At 42.3% G+C, this 19,224-nt stretch overlaps 1 protein-coding gene across 4 annotated transcripts in view; it reads right to left on the reverse strand.

Annotated features, from left to right (window-relative positions):
• Positions 1-19,224, reverse strand: part of THSD4 (thrombospondin type 1 domain containing 4) — a 303,076-nt gene that overhangs the window by 269,284 nt on the left and 14,568 nt on the right. Inside the window, exon 1 of one of the 4 annotated variants that reach the window (XM_035336262.1) lies at positions 18,951-19,185. The exons of the other annotated variants lie outside the window; for them this stretch is intronic. The gene's annotated coding sequence lies outside the window, so the exon portion shown is untranslated. Of the gene's footprint in view, positions 1-18,950; positions 19,186-19,224 lie in introns of those variants that run through there. 4 annotated transcript variants of the gene reach the window in all.

Below are 19,224 nucleotides of genomic sequence, written 5' to 3' on the forward strand. Positions count from 1 at the left end.
TAGAAAATGGGGATTGTTTGGAGCTAACTGGGCAAGCTGAATAAAAAAATAATAATAAATTTGGGTTTAAGAACTCACAAAATATTTCTAACAACTTGAAAAGACGATTCCTTTTATGGTCTCAGTTCACTTGTTTGTTGGTTTTTAAACGGGGAAGGCATTAACAATTGGACACTTGGAAAAGCACCAGGACAAGTCCCCCACCTAACAGGTTAGTCGTGCAGAAGAAAGCTCTAGGACCCAGCTAAACTCCATCTTTTATTTCTGCAGTCCCTTGCTTGTCAGTAGATCTAAGAGGCTTTCTCTAATTTAGTCACCAGTCTCACTGCTTAATATTGTACTTATTTTGTTGTTGGGTAGTTTGTTGTTGTTGTTTTGGTTGGTTTTAAGGTGATGTGGAGCACTTCAGAAAACAGATTTTTAGTCTGTACTAAAGCTACGCACGTTTAAGTCCATACATACAGCACTAACACGAAGAACGTAGACGTATCCCCTCAGAAACTATTTACTAACAGACATTCTGAATTATGAAGGAAACAAATGTCTCACTTCCTGCAACCTGCCTGATTGAAAATGGAGACCATGCATGTAACATGGGTTGTCACCAACACAGCTTCAAGTTTCTCATCATCCTGTGTTCCCCCCCACCCCAGATGTACTCTCCTGTTCTGTTTTTTCATTCTGCAAGAATCTTTTTATCCCACACCCTTGCATGGAGGGACACAATCCCAACAGAACATTTTACATGACACAAACAGAAGAAACGTGCACCCTCCCAACCCCCATTGCAAATTACACCTCATCTGAAAAGCAGAAAACGTATTGTTAGCAAACTAGCTTTGCTAAGAGGTTGGGAAAACAAACAAACAAACAAACAACAACAAAAAACCTTCAGTATCGCTGGAGATTATTCTCAAGAAGAATACCTAATGTCTTGCCATAGTTTTACCATTTTCTTCAGTTCATCTGTATCTTTACTGTCATTGGCAGCTCGCATTACTAACTCAGATTCCAGCAGCATTTCAGTGCATTTTTCAGAGCACTTCTGACTGCAACTCATATGTGCATTTCTTTAGAAATAGCAATTTTTACACTGTGTGCTGCAAATGGTAAGCACCTAAGGAACTTAAGAGCTTGCTTTCAAAATGACTTAAGTGCTAAGTGTTTAGAGCATATGGAAAGCAATGTCATTTTGACACGGGTGGTTTTGATATGAAAATGTGCAAACATGGCAATTATGTTCCGTCCCAAAGATCCAGGGCAAAATGAATACCTGAAATGGCTAGACAGCTTACACTAGGACTGAATTTTGGCACGACAACTTTCAAAAGCCTGGTGAGGTGTAAAATGTGTTAGTTGCTGCAATAAGTCAAGCTACCTTCCCACAAGGGGCTTAAAAGTACTAGAGGCCTATCTGGCAAAAAGACTTTCTGGTACCCCTATTTATAGCAGAACAGACCACATCACCTCAACTGGAACAAACCACATTCCTGTACAGGAGCAGAGTTACCAAGAATTTCCCCACTGCATTAAAATATTTGACATTGCGACAATCTTCCCCATTTCACCCCAAGGTGGGACAAAACTAAATCTGTGAAACTCAGTAGGGGAAAAAAAACCACCGCACCAGGCAGGATGGGACAGAATTAACACCTCCCCTCCAGAGCACCCATGGCCTGACGACCCAAAGGGAGAGGCGTTCCGCTGCATATCATAAAACTTGCATCAGGTCACAGAAAACGAGATTGGCTAAACAGACCCTGATTCACGTCTCCTCCCTCCCCGTTCACACTGCAGGTGAGCGATTCTAACACCTTCCAACCGCTACCAGTCCCATCAGTTACCTTATAAAGTGGTGAACTAATCATAACAATCTTTCCTTTTGATATTTACTGAAATTAACACTCTCGACACTACCCGCAGAGTGTCTTTAAACTTAAATTAGAAAACGGAAACACTGATTTGTAATGGAGATTTCAAAATGACGAGGAGGAGATGGAGAATGGGAGCAACTTAAAAACAAGGAATGCATTAGGCTCATAGGCAAGCTCAGAAGTTTGCTGAGACACACAACTAGGTGTCTCAAAGAATTAAATGATGCAATATGCAGAATTGTCGGGGCAGACCTGGGGCACTGTACAGAAAGTTAAGTAAAGAGGAAAGTCTACTGGGAAGTCAACAGTAAGATTTCCTTGCCTAATTAACCAAAAAAAAACACTTCTTCCAATGAGGTGGCTTGCAAAAAGCTAACGAATCAGTTACCTTAACCACTTAAATACTGCAGGACTACTCACAGGCAATTTTTCACGTGACTGTACCCTTTGTACCGCAGGTGGATGGTATTCCTCTCGCATGAATTACAATGTAATGCTAGCATCAACCTACACTTCTTTTTAGTCCCGCCGTGCGTATATATCCGCATTGATCCGTGTGCTGACCAGGACAGAAAACTCCCAGTCATTCCCCATGCACGCACACACACGGAAGCAACCAAAGACCAACCATTCTAAGTCACAGCAGTGCCGTGAGGTGCTTCACGTGCAAACACACAAACTCAGTTCAGTTCAGAACTGCTCTGAGCTGTATAGCCTATTTTATCTTGTTGACTTAAATACATGGCAAGCCAAGTTAAATTTCCTTCAATGTTTATCTTCCTGCTTAGATTATATATCTTGCCAGCTACTGACAGCAGGAACTTGAAGTAGCTATGAAACCGAAGCATCATTCCAAAGTTGTTTCTGCTGATGTGCAAAGCTCTGTTTTTATATTATTTAGGAAATAGCATTAACAAATATTTAGAACTACTTAAACCAAAAAAGTATATATACCTTTTAAGATTACCTTTGAGTCTGTTCCCTTGCACAACGGTAAAGCGTGGTGTATTTATCAGTTCAGCTGCTCACACCTATTAAATGATGTTAAATGAAAATCCTTTGGCTTGCATCCAGAAGTCTCTACATTCACAAGACTCGGATAAAGCACCTCACAGTGCACCACGTTTCCCTAGTTTCCACACACATTTGTGCATATACCCAATAGCTTGTACCATAACTGATGACACCTACCAGCGGAGTTTTAATCTCTTCAAATATTCAGTAATTACATTCAAAGATACAGTTGTCTCTGAAAGCTGTATGACAGACAAAGTCAGCGTTAGACCTGAGGGAAGGTTCTGATGCTCAAATGGAGCATACATTTTTGTTAAATCAGAAACCGCAAGTTACTCCGCCTAACCCTGAAGGTACCTCTCTGTTTTAGTTTAAAAACTTTAAAGTTCTCCTTCTGGGTGTGTCCAGAACTACTGCAGTCCAAGAAAGCTCTGTGCCTGTCTCCAATCTATTCTTGATCAAGATCCAGACGTTTTCATTCCTTTCCCTAAAATCTCTCGCACACACAAAAAACACAGTCCAGTAAACATACCGCACGAACAGAGGCACGATCAAGCCTCCTAAATCCACAGGTGCCACTGCCGATGGCCTTGGGGGGTGGGACAGGCCCTGCGCTGGCAGAGGGGCACAGCCTGGCAGGAGCCGGGGGGAATGTGCCAGCTGCTCCAAAGTCGAGGTGCTGCAAGGCGGGAGATGCACGGGAGTCCCCAAAACAACAACCCCAAATAAAACACTGACTGTGAGGTTGAGGGCAATCCTGGAGCAGTCTGAGATTTTAGGCCCATTTCTAGAGCTGCCTTTTTTTTTTTTTTTTTTTTTTTTTTTTTTTTAACTCCTGTGAATCTCAACTCTTCAAAAAACAGTTTCAGTAATGTCAGTAGAATTCAGCAGAAAACCACGTAACCTGACTATGTGGCAACCAAAAACCATTCTGTTCTTTAAAACACTAGTAGACAATCTCAAAGTTGGGGAAATCCAATAGCGACCATATCCCCAATGTCTTTACTGCATCTAGCCCAAAATACCCATGCACAACATGCACATTGTTGCTTGGAAAATACCGTTATGCTGGAGGACGACAGTTCAGCCTTTCTTGCTTCAGTCTTTATTATATTATAAATTATTTACCTAAAGATCTAATGGATTGTGACATTAATCTTGAAAGTGAAGGGGGAAACTATAATAACAGGCACTCATTTCATACCTTGTGCGATAGTTGTAGTATGTATGGCAAGTCAGACTGGTTTCTTCAATATTTCTTTAGATTTCTTTTCTTAATTTTTGTTACCATTAGTTATGTAGAATTAATGTAGTATTTGCTGAACACATATGATTAAGTAGAAAATATAAAATAAAAATATAATATCGAACCTGAGGCCAGAAAACCCAAAATCAAATTGGACATCAGAAAAATTAAATTACTCTTCAATTCTTTGAAATAATCCAGAAAAATGCCTGTTGTTCAAGACTGAGGCTGAACCAAGATTGCCATTTTAACTCCCTCTTTCACCTTTTGAAAATACTAGCAAATCTTCACAAACATTGTATTTTAGGTCCTCATGTGTGGTTTCTAGGCAAAAAACAAATATGTAAAAGGTAAAATGAATCACAGATATGAGATCATAAATCTCTCTAAATTGGCAGGGAGATTCTTGGGATGTAACTCTGTGTGGAAACTATTGCAAACCTATCTCAAGTTCATTTCACGGTGACAGGCTGTGTAATTTTGGCCAAATCCTTGGCATTTATTTTTTATTTTTTTTCTAACTATGCTTAGTAACTACAATTTTTTTAGAACAACGATCTCTTATGATGACAATTAATTTTGCTCTCCTTTAATATAACTTCTTTTCTACAACCTGAATATTCCAAAGCAAAGACGTAGAAGGGAACATGTATGTAAGAGGGAGAGGGATCCAGATGATATGGTAAAGGCCATTTTCATAAAAACAATCCTCCTTAACCTTTCCATAAACTTGATCAACATTCATCTGACTCCTGGTAATGAAAGAAAGAAGAAGCAATGGTTAACAGCCTGAAAAGTCAGGTGGTTCCCTGACACCTCTCTAAGCACCTACTCGAAATACAGGTGAATCCTTTGTAATGCCGAGCAAGAGAAATGGGCTTGTGGGAACTTCAGTATATATGTGGGAACACAGAAATAACTGTGGTCCTGCCTGCAAAATGAGTAGCGAGAGCACCAACTGCTTTTCAACAAGATGCTGTTCTAAATACTTTTCTACCAAGTACAAGCAGTTGTGGTGTTTTAGATGCACTGTTCATGCACTGCTTCCAGACCCTCTCCATGCTGTGGAGACTCCCGTACAATTCCTGCTGTGAGTGGTAGTTAAAATGCTCTAGCCAGACATATTTAATTGAGAGAAGTACTATGGGCAGAATTTCAGTCTCCAAGTTTATTTATTTACTAAAAGTCAGAACAATATTGATATTTCAAGGCATAGGAGTGTATTTCGGAGCAATTAGCAATATTAGTCTCCACTAATTTCTTCATTGGTAACTAAGTCAAAGAAAATGAGATGTTTATTAAGTAAGTCATGAAAGGAGAATAAGAAAGCTGTTTTCAGAACACAAGGTATCTGAAGTCAAAGAAAGTCTTCCAACTCTCCGCCTAGTTTAGCTTGAGTTTCTTCAAAAACATAGGCTTGCAACAGCAAGTTTGCAGTTTACATGAAGAGGTAATGCTGGCTCTCAGAGGACCTAACACCTTTTGGATGAAAACCGAAGACCCACCAGCCTCGCTCAGAGTTATAAAACACACTGCTTGAAAACTCATAGGAAGCAAATCTTTCTGTAGAGCTAGCTGAAGGAACATGTGCAATGTATTTCATCGGTATAAGCAGCTATTTCTAAGGAACACAGCTGGGAGACATCTCTCTCACAAAGCAAAAACTATGTAAACCCTATGATTATTGTGCAGGTAGAAGATACCTGCCTTATATAACAAGGAAGCGTTGTTTTCTAGCCAACTGTTTAAGAAGAACTGTCTGGCAGAACACAAGTCGTATTTTCAATTTTTAAACAATTGACCATGAGAATTAAGCTTTCAAACTGTTCAATAAACATAGCAAACACACGCCCAAACATCAGCATCCTCTACGTTGAAAAAAAGGGAACAAACTTAGAAGACTGTACTTCAGAGAATAATTTTTCGGTGGCCTGAGCATCAGGCACCATTCAGCAGCATACACCGGTAAAGATCAAGGGTCCCTCCTTGCGACGACACCCTCTGAGATCTTTCACTGACTAGTATTTAGAAGTGTGCGTCATTAACCTACCGCAACCAGCTTTCTGCACGACTCCAGTGCAAGTAAAAAGCCTGATGTGAACCTATCCTTTCTCTAACGTCGGGCTGATCCATACTAACAGGACAACAGAAGGAGCCAAGTGCTCTGAACACACACAAGCACTTCCAACAGTCAAAACCCCAAACTTCACAGCTGTGATTTTCAAAGGAAGAAATTAAATAGCAGCTGAATGCTCAAATTTATCACTGTCCTCACCAAAATAATAATAATAATAAAAGTTAATGCGCCTGTCAAGACAGTACATGAACACGTGCAATGTCAAAACACTAACTTTCACAATGTTCCTCCTCCCCCCCTTCTGCTTTGAGAATTCCACAGGTGTTTGGGGCACCAGTGATCACACACAACAGGGGGAAGAGTATGTGACAGAGACTTGAAATCTTTGCTTGCTTATTCAGAAAAAAAATATTTTCATTGGAGTACCAGTGGAGGAAACATCACCGTGCAGAAGTAATGCCTCCAAATAACAATGCTTTCTAGCAATATTTATACTTTGTTCCAAAGCAGACGAGTGATAAAGCTGGATCTGTAGAGGCACACGCCAGTAATCACACCAAACCACTTTTCAAGCTTGCTAGGCAACCCCGAATGGAAGCCTTCCTAGTCCCTGGAAGAGATCGCCATAGATCACCCAAGTGACCACAATGAGCAGAGCCTCGTCAAGGCTGACTAAATATTTCTCTTCTGCATAGCTATTCAAATCCCCTATTGCCAGAGATGCTTAATTTTCTACCATAAAACCTCATGCAGCAGAACAGAAACTGACTGGAATATGCATCTGTAAACATAACACAGGCACCCGCTGAAATGACTATTGAGATCCTTGGGGCTCATTTCCACATTTCGGTTACAACTCCAAGAACTCCAAGAGCTTCTGTAGCATTAGTCTCTGTGTATGGAGCTATAAAATGGGATAAAAGTCATCCCGGGAGATTTCAGAGATTTCTCTGCCTCGTATGTAACACTCTGCTGTGGGTTACACATTCTAAAGAAAGGCTGGCTTTCCCTCCGGAATTGAGCAGGACTTCAACACACAACTCATTTACTACAGAAGAACAAATTAAAAAACAACTGTTTTTCAGTACAGGTAAATGTAACGTAATTCAGCATGAGTTTATTAGCCCATCTACTTGCAGACAAAGAAAATATGGATATCAAGGCTACAGCCAACTGAGTATCTTGCTCCAATGCATTCCAGCTGCTAGGGCAAAGGAAAAGGTGTTGGTAGGCTGACAAGTATGCTGCTGTGACTCAATGCAGCGCTGCACTGCAGAGCACTGGCTTCCTGTACTCCCTCTGATGGAGATTAATGTGGGCGCACGTCCCAAAATAACTCATCAAATCCTTTTCTACACAAGTTTTCAAGGACAAGTGTTTTAACATACATTTCAATACTGCCATAACTGAAGGGAAAAACAACACTGCCTATCTACTGACGTACATTTTGTACTAACCCACGTCCAAAAAAGTGACGAGGGCTTTTGTAATAAACACTCAACACGAAGAATGTCTTCTTCCTTTCAGTTCTCTCCTGCAGTCAACAAACCTGACTGCTTTATGTTGGCAAAAAGATGAGATTTCTTTTTTTCCTTCATGCAATTCCCACCTGAGTCGAGCGCCCGTTGAAGTGACCAGCACTGCTCAGGTACCAGTACTGCCGCAGCCCAGCTGCTACACAAGAACCAGGCAATGCCTTTAGGCACTGCACTGCCTGGGGGGCGCACAGACAGAGGAGTACCATCTTCTCAGAAGCTCAAGGATTCAGAGAGTGTCCTCTCACATTTGGGAGAATCTGGATGCCGAATATCTTCTGAATAGGTGCAGTATATGAGAGCAACATAGGGCTTCAACTTGCGAGGATGTAGAAGCTTTGCAGGCACCTACATGGGGCTATGTCTTCGGGACCACTGAAAAACAAGTGACACGTCTAGAGCAAATAGTGCTGTGATACTACAGAATTCAGATAAATTCTACACACACCTTTGCTGAATAAAACATAGGTCAACTGCTCAGGTCTGTTCTGAAGGAGATTCCATATACCTAGTAGCAAGACTTGAGTGCCAAGCTTTATTTCTAAGAGGCAGTACAGATAATGATTGCTAGATCATGGACAGAAACACAGCTCACCATCTTCCATAGGACACTTCAGAAACTATGCTCTTGAAACATCTTAAATAACATTTTTTTAATTAGTTCATCTCAAGTCACTTTGTTATTATATAATGCTACAAGAAGGATGAGATTCTAACTTCGCATTAAAACCCTCTCAGATCTGAAGCTCCCCACATACAGGTATGGAAATGCAACAGTAGAATTCAAAGATGTATTGCTTTCCTTTATGTTCCTACATAATGACAAATAACAGGTCTAAAGAGAGGTCTTAACAGACCACTGTGAAACTGGGTATTTCTCTCAAAATTTTGAAACAATACCTGAGAATTTAAAGCCAACATGAAATTGTAAATTATCAATGGATCTCTGAAAGTCAACTACAATAACGACAATAAGAAGTATTGTAAATCTTTTGCAAATATTAAATTCTGCATGTAAATAAACAATACAGATGTAACTCAGAGAAACCACTGAAGAACTGTCCCACGGACTTTTATTTAGCTTTCACTCGCAATAAAATTAAGATGAGGGCCACAGCATAAAAACTATAGACATCAAATAACCTTATCCTCTGAATTTGTTTTAAATAATGTCTTACAAAAAGTCCACTGTTACAAAAACAAGGTAGGCAACCAAGAAAGGAGCATCAAATTCCAACTGTGTTCCGCTTTTACCATTTAAAGAGGCACATTTGCAGAGGTGCAGCTCTTCTTTATGTGAAGATGTTAGTAAAGATGAAAAGGAAAACACAAGTAGCCAAACTTTAACAAGAATTAGGGATGACAAACAGCATTATCATTGTATTTTTAAGAACGTGAAATTAAGACACGACACAACTAATAACAGCAGAAGACCCATAAAATCCATTTGTTCAGAAACCTAGAAAAAAAGATGTTTTCAATTATACCCCTTGAGACTGAAGTCACTGAACGTAATTCTCCTCAAGCCTTTATTCAGGTCAGGCTTGGTGCGGGCTTCTACAAAATTCCTAATGTTTGCACCAATCATACCTCCACGTGGTGAATCCTCCTGCCTCCTGCATTTGAAAAGTGAACTGCAAGATCCTTTGAGGGTGGGGAGCGGGAGCTGTTTATTCTTACCCTGTCCATTTGAAAAGGATTTTTGACATCCTACAAATCTTGTCTTGCTGCTATGCCTCATGTGCTCTGGTGGTCCACGTGACAGTCAGTATTTCGGTCCATTTAATGCAAACTGCATAAACTGTTACACTCCTACAGGAGATATCAGGCCGTGGCAGAAAACTCGAATACAATCATACATTCAAATAATCTCAGGTTATCAATCACTGAGCAGCAAAGATGAAATATCTTACTGGCTGCAGATTAAACAGCTGCCTATTAGTAAAGAAATAGTTTAGCGGATGCCATGCAGAGGCCTGTGAAGAACGAGTTTATGGTTGACAGATAAAAGGTACTAACCTCACAAAATCACCAGCTACCACTGCCACCCTTGCTAAAAGCATTAACGCATAGAAATGAGTCAGGAAAACTTTATTCCTCTGACTTGAAGCCATCCTTTCCACATCAGGTTTCTGTCTTGACTGTTCTCCCAGCCTATCAGCAAACCTGCTACTTGTTTTTCAAGAGGGGTTTCTAAGACTGAACTGCATAAACTGACTATGAAAGAAATGAACTGACTTTGCCATTTCCAAAATCATTCACTGGATCTGAAGCATAAGCACCCACTCTCACACCTGCAAAAGAAATACGGGTTGAAGAGAAAAATCAATAAGAAAAAAATCAATAAGGATGGACTTGCAAAGAGAGGTTGATGGAAATCTCCCTTTTAACAAACCAGCTGCATGGTTCAGTCAGAGCGTTACTGTAACCTGCCTCCCCACTTATTAGCCACACACAACTTCATTTAGGTGAAGCTAATCTCTTAGTAACCCCACTTTGAAACAGCAGTTTGAGCAAAATTGTTACACTTAGTTTTAAGGGACCCTACATCTCTCAACCCAAGAGCACACCTCGATTAGGAGGATACCAAGAGGGGGAAAGCACAAGTACCCCTATAGTAGTTACCCACTGACAGTACACACAGCCTTCCAGCAGTCTGTAAAGCCAGAGATTATTTCACACTGAAGTATTTCTTTATGCTTATACACAACAAGTGTTTTAATGCATAAGCATCTTTGCTCACTATCTCAGTTGATCAGGTGTAGCTTAAAACTGATACTTACTATTTGTAGTTTCAGTCTCAGTAGTGATGGAAGTCACTACACAATCCACTCTTGCCTTTTACCTCTCTTTTCAGACCACGATAAATGCAGTTTCTGAAATTCATCTACAACACAGAGGCCTCTGCCCTCACCATACCATGCTTCAGGAACTTTTGTAACCCTCTTTGCCCAAGCAAACCTATTCAAGCGGCTGGGACTTTGCCTAAAGTAAAGCAGGAATGAAGAATTCTGAACAGAGCCTTCATTGTGTCAGGTAAAAAGAAATCAAAGGTCATCTCTTGGCAGTAGGGCCTGAACTTATTTGTGCTGCAGGGCAGGTTAGTAGAGTGCACTGACCTTCATCTGACATCACTTGAAGCTTCAGGAAAAATATCCAAGTGCCTACAAAACTGAAAAACAGGGATGCAAAATGTGAGAGAGAGATTTCTTGGCTTTTGTTGAAAACAAGCCCAGCCAATTGCAAACTGCTGGGAAAGAAAACAGAGTAACTCCCTCAACAGCGTGGACTTCAGATGCTGCTTTAAATATTCCCTATGCAGAGGGTTTAACAGGCAGAGCATGTAAGATCAGTGAGGATTTAAAAAACAAAATAAAACAGAGTTTTACATTATTTTTAAGTCAGCAGTTAGCATTCACTGCTGTTTAGCATATTGCTTAAAGTCAGGAAAAGTCAGGTTTTATACAGTGACCTGAGATCTAATGGAGTATCCACTGCTGGAGACAGAGAGGAAACTTGCTGAAAGGAATGCAGCCCAAGTGTAATCTCTCTCTAGGCGGTACTTGGGTTCCTGGTTAAGTGTAAAATCTGTATGGTCTAAGTAAATGGGAATCCTGAGGAGGCCTTGTAACATAACTTTAGAAAAAAAGGCAAATCAAAAAGCAGAAACACACCAACCAACCCTACCTTTCTGAACCTGCCATTGCCAGCAAGATACATTTGGAAACAGTTTCTCCCCCTCTTCCATTTCAAAGCAACAGAAACAAATCAGGATTTAATCACAAGCAGCATGGTTCAAAAGAAGTCAGCTCATTTTCTGTCCAATTCTAACAGTATTAAAGCAGCGAAGATATTTCAGACCTTTCATGCCTTCATCATTCAAAAACTGCACAGTTTTTTTCCTGTTGCAATTTATTATTAATTATAATTATTTAAGTTTCAAACATGCTTACCTGTTACACATTCACTCCGGTGTAATGAATTTGGCCAGCAACAAATACAAGAAACTTTACAGTGACAATTACAGCAGCATTGGCAGTGCCGAAGTAATAAATCTGAGCTTGAGTATGAAAAATTTTAAACATTCTTCTGAGAAGCAACTAAAGTACTTCAAACTTCTTAATGCCAATGTGAGTAAAAGCCTGAACCATAAGTAGGAGGGAAAAAAAAAGAGAAAGTCTTTCTGCTGTGCAGTATCATGTTAATTAGTACAAACGATATCTGAAGTACAAGAATATAGGAAATTACATTTTTAATGTCTGGTTGTCACTACAAAAATCAAAACAGACATCCAGCCTTAACCCCTGAGTTTCAACACGTGAACAGTATTTTCTGGGCTGTCAAAGCTGAACAATACTAACTGTTAATGATTAACACACTCTATTCTTTCAAATCCTTATTCTTCTGCTGTTCTAGTTAAGCGTTTGAATTCCTCACACCAGCCCTCAAGATCTGCAAGGCGATTTGCTCGCTGTTCCACATTCACTTCCCTAGTGGATGTAGCTTCACAGAACTACAGGAACATGAGACAGAGCCTTCACTGCTGCCAGATTAAGTTACTGCATCCATCCCATGTAGTTTATCATCCTTTTGGTCAGCTTGTGTCCTGGGATGTCATTTTGTTGTAATTAAGCAGGGTGGGATTGGACAGGCTCTTGCTTCCCTTTGCCAATCTGATAAGCAAAATCATTTCTTCTTTTTACTTTCGCAGAAACTACATTTACCAAAGAAAACCCAAGTATAACATACAACCAACTGCTAGAAGTACGACCTTACCAAACCAGGACTAGAGCAATCACCTTTACCATGGGAAGAAAAATTCAGGACATCTGTAAACTTTCCAAGTCAACATTGACTCACAGACTATTGTCAACAGTTTTGCTGAATTTGCCATCTAGAGTTTTCCTTCCGTGCACTTCTCGCCAGCTAATCCAAACGGAGTCACAGGGGAATCCGCCTGATTCAGGATTACAGATTTTAGTCATACCGTACTTGAGAATCTAAGTGACGTCTTTCTCCTAGGGGAGCAGTATTCTTCCATGCTCACACAGATCCAAGTGCTGATCCAGCAGGGCCTGGCACAACAGATGTTTTTTCATGAGGATGTGGCTTTCATGAAGAAGAGCTTTTAAAAAGGGCTTCTTTATCTGGCCTCTTCCCAAAACAAGAACAGAGATATCACGGTTCAGCATGGACATCATGACCCACATAGAAAGCAATTGGCAGGAAACCACTTTATGTCTGTGCAGGGTTCCAGGCAGCATCCTCCAGGCTCACAGCAACCCTTACTTCCAGCCAGTCTTCGTTCCTGTGTCTCACACCAGGCCACGCAGTCAAGAAGGACAGCAAGGTCCAAGCAAGCAAGGTCCAAGGTGTCAGCACACCCAGCAGCATCCCTGCCGGCTACACGGACACGGATTTGGCAAGATTCTGCTCATGACCAGGTTTCTCTGGTCAACTTCATCTCTGTACAGCAGAGGTCAATACAACCCCTCGGAGACAGAATTGGAAAGTTCAGAAGTTGAAAGTCCCGTCACCACCACAGCCATGCCTTTGAATTTAACACAAAGGGAATATTCTTTTCTTATTTACTGCAATATTTTAAGAAGTCTGGTTTAGGAAAAAAAAAAAAAAAAAAAAAAAGAAAAAAGCACTAATTAAGTAATCAAAGTGAAATCAACAAAAATGCAGTGACAAGCCATAGCTTTCTGAAGAACTGTATTGCTCTCTACACGGAATCACAGATGTATAAAATGCAAGACACAGCAGTCTTACAAGAAAGGGAAACAAGATCACAGAATTAGTGAATAAGCCTTTTGCCGATCCTCTGTAAAGGACTGAACTTCTACCAAGTCCTGTATTTAAATATGATTATTTTGGTATCCAGAGTCCCCTGAAGGCCCCAGTTCGGGGAACTGACTGCATGACAAGCACTACTCCCATTAAAAGAACAAGTTACTAGCTCTTGCGCTGGCAAAGAAAAGACTGCAAATGTAAACTCTGGAGAGCTCAGAAAACATGAAGTCAGATATATTCATTCCAGAGTGTCAGGATTTGTAAACCAACCTCATGATTTTGGGGCAAATCTACCTCTACTTTCCTAAATGCTACGTGAAGCAGGCTGCCAGGGGGACAGCAGCTGCAGCTTCTGGGACCCAGCTACCTGTTACCGCCTGACCAGCAAAATGAATTTCCAGAGCTCTGAAGCCATTTCTTCCTCCAAATCAGATGAAGACATTGGATGGATCTGTGCTGATAAAGCCTTCCTCCCTGCTCTTATAAATAAGTTGTCACTTGTCAATTTGTTTCAGTGTTCCTCAAAATTCACAGTTATGTTGTAGGGCATTCACTGTTCCTGGTGAAACAAAATTTCGTTTTGATTTCTGTTTCACAGACAGTTCTGCTGAAGTGACGCTCCAGAAAAACATTTGGGGGAAAAAGGGCTCCACACACTAGGCAGGGCTAACCTCCAAGGCTGCAGTCACACCAACACTTGCATATATCCATGCTTAACAGTAATTGATTCATGCAGGTTGGGAACATGAGCCGAGGCCTGAAAAGAGAGTTGCATTCATGCATTCTGCCAATTCATTTTTTATCAGCTACAGAGGTAATCAGAGAATTAGAGTTTATCACAGTTCAGACACAGCATTAGACCCACCGGAGAAATAGAGTGCTGCTTACTGGCAGGGCCCGGAGATGCGCCAGCTTCGCTCCTTACATGTGAATGGAAGCGTATCAACACATGGGCTTTAAAGATATACCAAAATGATCCTTTAAAGTGCCACTGCAATTTCAAAACATTCTTTCCAATGGCAAGAGCACATCACATGGGAATGCCTTGATCCAAAAGCCATTGAAAATACTGATAACCTTTTCCTTGACTTTATTGGCCCTTGGATCAGAGCTTTAAAGAAAACAGATAGCGGCTCTTATACTTAGAAAAGAATCCACAGAACCAATGGAAAAAAGTCCCTTTTAAAACCATTTTTTTCCATATAAGGAGTATGGAATCTTCCTGTGAAGGGAAATTCCAAAACCAGGACCAAAATAAATACTGAAGTGGGATGCCAAGAAGTAGCAGCACAGGACTGATGTGAAATAGCCCATGAGCAAGTCCTTGAGCTGCAGTTTGAAGAAATACAGCAATAAACCTAGGAGGCACATGCTACATCATTTGTTTTTGTTCCATCCAAAAACATCTAATAGATGTTTTTATTCCAGTGCCTTGTGTTTTTTTTTTTTCTTCTGTTGTTTATGTTTGTTTTTTGCTTGTTTTTGTTTTTTTTTTGTGTGTGTGGCTGTTTTGCTTTGTTTTTAAAAAGCTTAAAGCAATCTGCAAAAGAATTTTACCTTCAGGAAGTGCAACAGTTGGCCAATATCCTGTGATCATCATACCTCGTTCAGAGATAAAGAAGATGCTGGTACAGCTTAGGGATATGGTTTAGTGGGAACTGTTAGTGTTAGGTCAGAGGTTGGACTTGATGATCTTGAGGTCTCTTCCAACCTAGAAATTCTGTGATTCTGTGTGATTCTGTGACTTGATCAGCAGCCCAGCAGGTCACAGAAACCCACCTTCTGGCGATCCACAAACATATCACCCGATCAACAGATAAAGCTACTTCTCTTGCACAAGGACCAGATCCAGATCCTATTAGACCTGGAATATTTCTAGTGCAAGAACAGTTCCTGCCAAGCAGCCCCACATCCGCCCTTTGGTACTGCCATTTAGAAGAACGCAATGGATGTCAGGAGATGGTGTTGACAAGCGCTGATTGCTTAACAGCAACCAAAGCTATGAACGCTGACCCATCTCTGGGAATGCCCTAACCCTGCAGGGAGAAGCTACACAAATGAGATGTGTGACATGACACTCACAAGTCCCCAAGAGAAAACTGGGTGGGACAGAACATTTCACTAGGAGACAACCGAGTTGTTTTAAATTACAGGATTCATATCTGCTATTGCCAACTAGCACAAAGAACACAACAACAAAATCAGGCAACTCTGAAGCATGCAGTTTCAGCTACAGTCCCTTTATACAGCGTAGGATATGAGGCCAAATTCAGTGCCCATCAAATCGCTTTTCTAAGCGATTTCTTTGTCGTTTTTATTTACATCTGCTTACCGCCTCCCTAACTAATCTTTTAAATTAAATGCATGCATTCTCCCTAAAAATGTAATGCACGTAAACTGAATTTTCTAGTGCAATGTACTATTCTGAATGCAACAGGAGTTACTCAAATGCAAAACACACAACAATCAGCTCTTATGTAACCTGAAACAGATTAGCAATGCACAATCATGTCCTTTGGTCACATATTTAAACCACATAAATTCATAACCAAATTAACTTTCCTTATTAACCTGATTCATCCTCCAAACTGCATTATCACCACATTATGCCAATTTCTAAACTGAAATGAAGCGGTGCGTGAACTGTGTGCCCAGTTAAGAGAACAAGATTCTTCGCTGAGTATGTCCTCCAGCTAGGTAAGGGAGAGGAGAGCACTGGGATCGTGGGAAGTGTTTCACAGCTAAGAGTTACAAAACGCTTTGCCCATCTACGGAAACAGAAGTGACACCGTCAGGTCCAGGATACCGACTACCCAAAAGTTGGTCTGATCCAGTAAGTCTTCTCCTCTTACTTTTTTCCTACTTGGAAAAAAACTAAAGCCTTCTACAATTGAAGCCTGTTACCATAATACAACACTACAGGGGACAAAGTTAATATTTTTATGCATGGCTGACTTTTGAGTTTTCTGAATTTTTAAGTGCTTAACCATCAAGCCTTAATGTTCCCTGAGGGAATAACTCAGGGTCCATAGGAGTCTCTACATGGACTGCACTTAACTTTAGACCATAAACCAATATTTAAATAAAAAAAAAACACCAACTGTCTGGCTGAAGTTTCTTCATGTCTGCTTTCAACAATTGTCTCTGTCAATGCTCTGAATACCACACATCTGATTTGACATCACAGACTGCCATGCTGAAAACCTGTTTTTCTGCTGTCATTGCACAGAATCACAACTCTCAGGCCAATCTAAGTCTTCAAGATGATTCAGTCCATTTTTGTTTAGTTTTCAGGCTTAGTTTAATGCAGGTTTGCCTAGCACAGTTATTCATGTTATTCTACAGCAAGAGCAAAGGTTTTATACTGCAGTCATAAAACTCATCATTACATACCAGCAACCTAATTAATTTTCTGCAACTAAGTCTGCCGGAGCTCTGAAAGAACCTGTTGTATGGAGTGTGAAAGGAAAAAAATCTTGCACCATGCAACACCTCTTAGTCCAAGTGCTTCCAAGAGTCAGAGTCATGAAACAGAAGTAACACCCTGGATCCCAATGGAACTGTTCCAGATTAGAGTGACCAGGGATTAGCCCTGCTCCAAAACAAAACCTGACAAGCTCTGTTTGGGACAGAGTTAGGACAAATAACCTACGCTTCTTGCCTACACTCACTTCAAAGGCCTCTCTATATATAACTCAAAACAGCTGATCTCCTACTTCTAGCTTTACTAAATATTCTCATTTTCTAGCACTTTTCTCCTCCAAAAGCACTCTCTCTTCCTAGCCTACCTAGATCCATTGTCCCACCAGAATCCTTGGGAGAGAAGTGATGGAAGAGAAACAAAGAATCACAACTGTCTGATGAACTTGAGCAATGCCAAGGTTCCTTTTAAATCCCTGATAATATTGAATGGGTGGAAATTGCATCAACCAGTAGATTACTTCTAGTCGTTTGCCAGAAAGAAGTCCGATTTGGCAAGCTGCAGCTGGATAGACTGGGTTGTTAGAGTGCATTGGCAGCTCCACAAACTGCACTGAACTCAGATAAATTTTGGGCCATTTTCAGGTCTTGGTCTTAGCACAGAACAGGAAAGATGACAGAAGAAACAAGCACAGCATATTGACAGAGTATTAAGCACCCATTAGGAGACTATTTCACCCATGGCATTACGCCCTTGTATTAAGCTACTAACAACTAGTTACTTACATAGTAGTGTCTGATTAAAAATAAATAAATCACACTGATTCATCAGCTGATGACCACACAGTGAGTTGCAAATATTTCTACTGTGTTTGTTGGCTCTTCACATAATTGATGCGCCTACTTAAGCTTGTCACGCCTGTGAGCGGAGATCAGCGAGCTGCCATGTAACCCACACCGCGATGGGGTCTTCAGTATCACTTAGTTTTGCTGATCCCTTGATCAAAAGGAAAAATAAATGAAAGAATGAAAACACACAGAAAAAGGTGCCGTCACTGGCAGGAGATATGGAAAAACTCCCATACAAGAAGTGACTAAAAAGCTAAGAATGCTTTATTTTGAGACTAAGGTGGAGAAATAAGAACGTAGTCCTGAAGAGGGCACAGGGATAGCAGTAGAGAAGGAGTATAATTTCTTGTATAAGGAATGAACAGCATGAGGCAGTAGATTTGAGATAAGCCGAAGGAAGCAGTTTTCCACACAGCACGTTAACCTGTGGGAAGCGCTGCTGCCAGGTTTTCTGAACAGTTCAGGCTTCTAACAAGAGGGAAAAAAAGAGAAGTTAATGGGAAGTCCACCGAGGGCCATCAAGCACACGAGCGCGGACGCTGGCAGATGAGAACCCCTACAGCTCTGCAGGCATTCCGAGATCACCTCCCTGCCCGCCGCCTCCCCGTCCCTGTCCCACAACGCCAGGCAGGGCAGCCCGAGGAGAGCTGCGAAGGAGAGCGGTGTTCAGATGTACCAGAAGAGCTGGCCCAAAGCAAGACAAAAACCGCGACATACGTCCTTCCCGAGGAAAGTTACTTTCTCCTCGTGCTCCCCCGCAGAAGCCGTGCCCGACGCGGCTCTCGCTACGTGCGGGGAGCTCGGGGGGACGCCGAGGGACACGGAGCCGCCCCTCACGCACCCGCGATGCGGCCGCTGGAGACGGGCAGCGCGGGGAAGGCGGCTGCGGGACGGCTCCTTACGCGGTCAAAAGACATCCAAAGCGCGAGGCACCGGCGCTGGGCAGCGCGCCCCAGCGAGCTCTGAGAGCCGGGGAAGGCTGCGAGCCCCCCGGGCTGGGGCTTCGCCCGACCGGCCCGGGAGGGGAAGGCAGGGGGCAGCCGCGCCGAGCCCCGGCCCCCCGGGCACTGCCCGCGTCCCCGCGGGCCGCCGAGCGCGGCCACCCCACCTGGCGCGGGGCTCGCCCCTCAGGGCCTCACCTCAGGGCGCCGGCGTCCCCGGCGGCGCAGGTCCCGTCCGGTCGCCCCGGGGCGAAGGCGCTGCGTGCTGCGGGGGCGGGAGGCTGGCACCCCAGCGGCCTCCGGCGCATGGGAGGCGGCGCCCGCTCCGCCGGGAACCTGCCTCGGGTCCCGCGGCCGCGCTCCGGCGTTCCCCGGGCTGAGGGACAGCCTCCGGCCGCCGCGCCTCTCCCCTCGCTCCCGGCTGCCTCCGGCGCCAACGGGAACGGCGGCGCCGCCCGCTCCTGGCTGCCAC

Source organism: Oxyura jamaicensis, chromosome 10 (genome assembly GCF_011077185.1).
Source record: "Oxyura jamaicensis isolate SHBP4307 breed ruddy duck chromosome 10, BPBGC_Ojam_1.0, whole genome shotgun sequence".
NCBI classification, from domain to species: Eukaryota; Metazoa; Chordata; class Aves; order Anseriformes; family Anatidae; genus Oxyura; species Oxyura jamaicensis.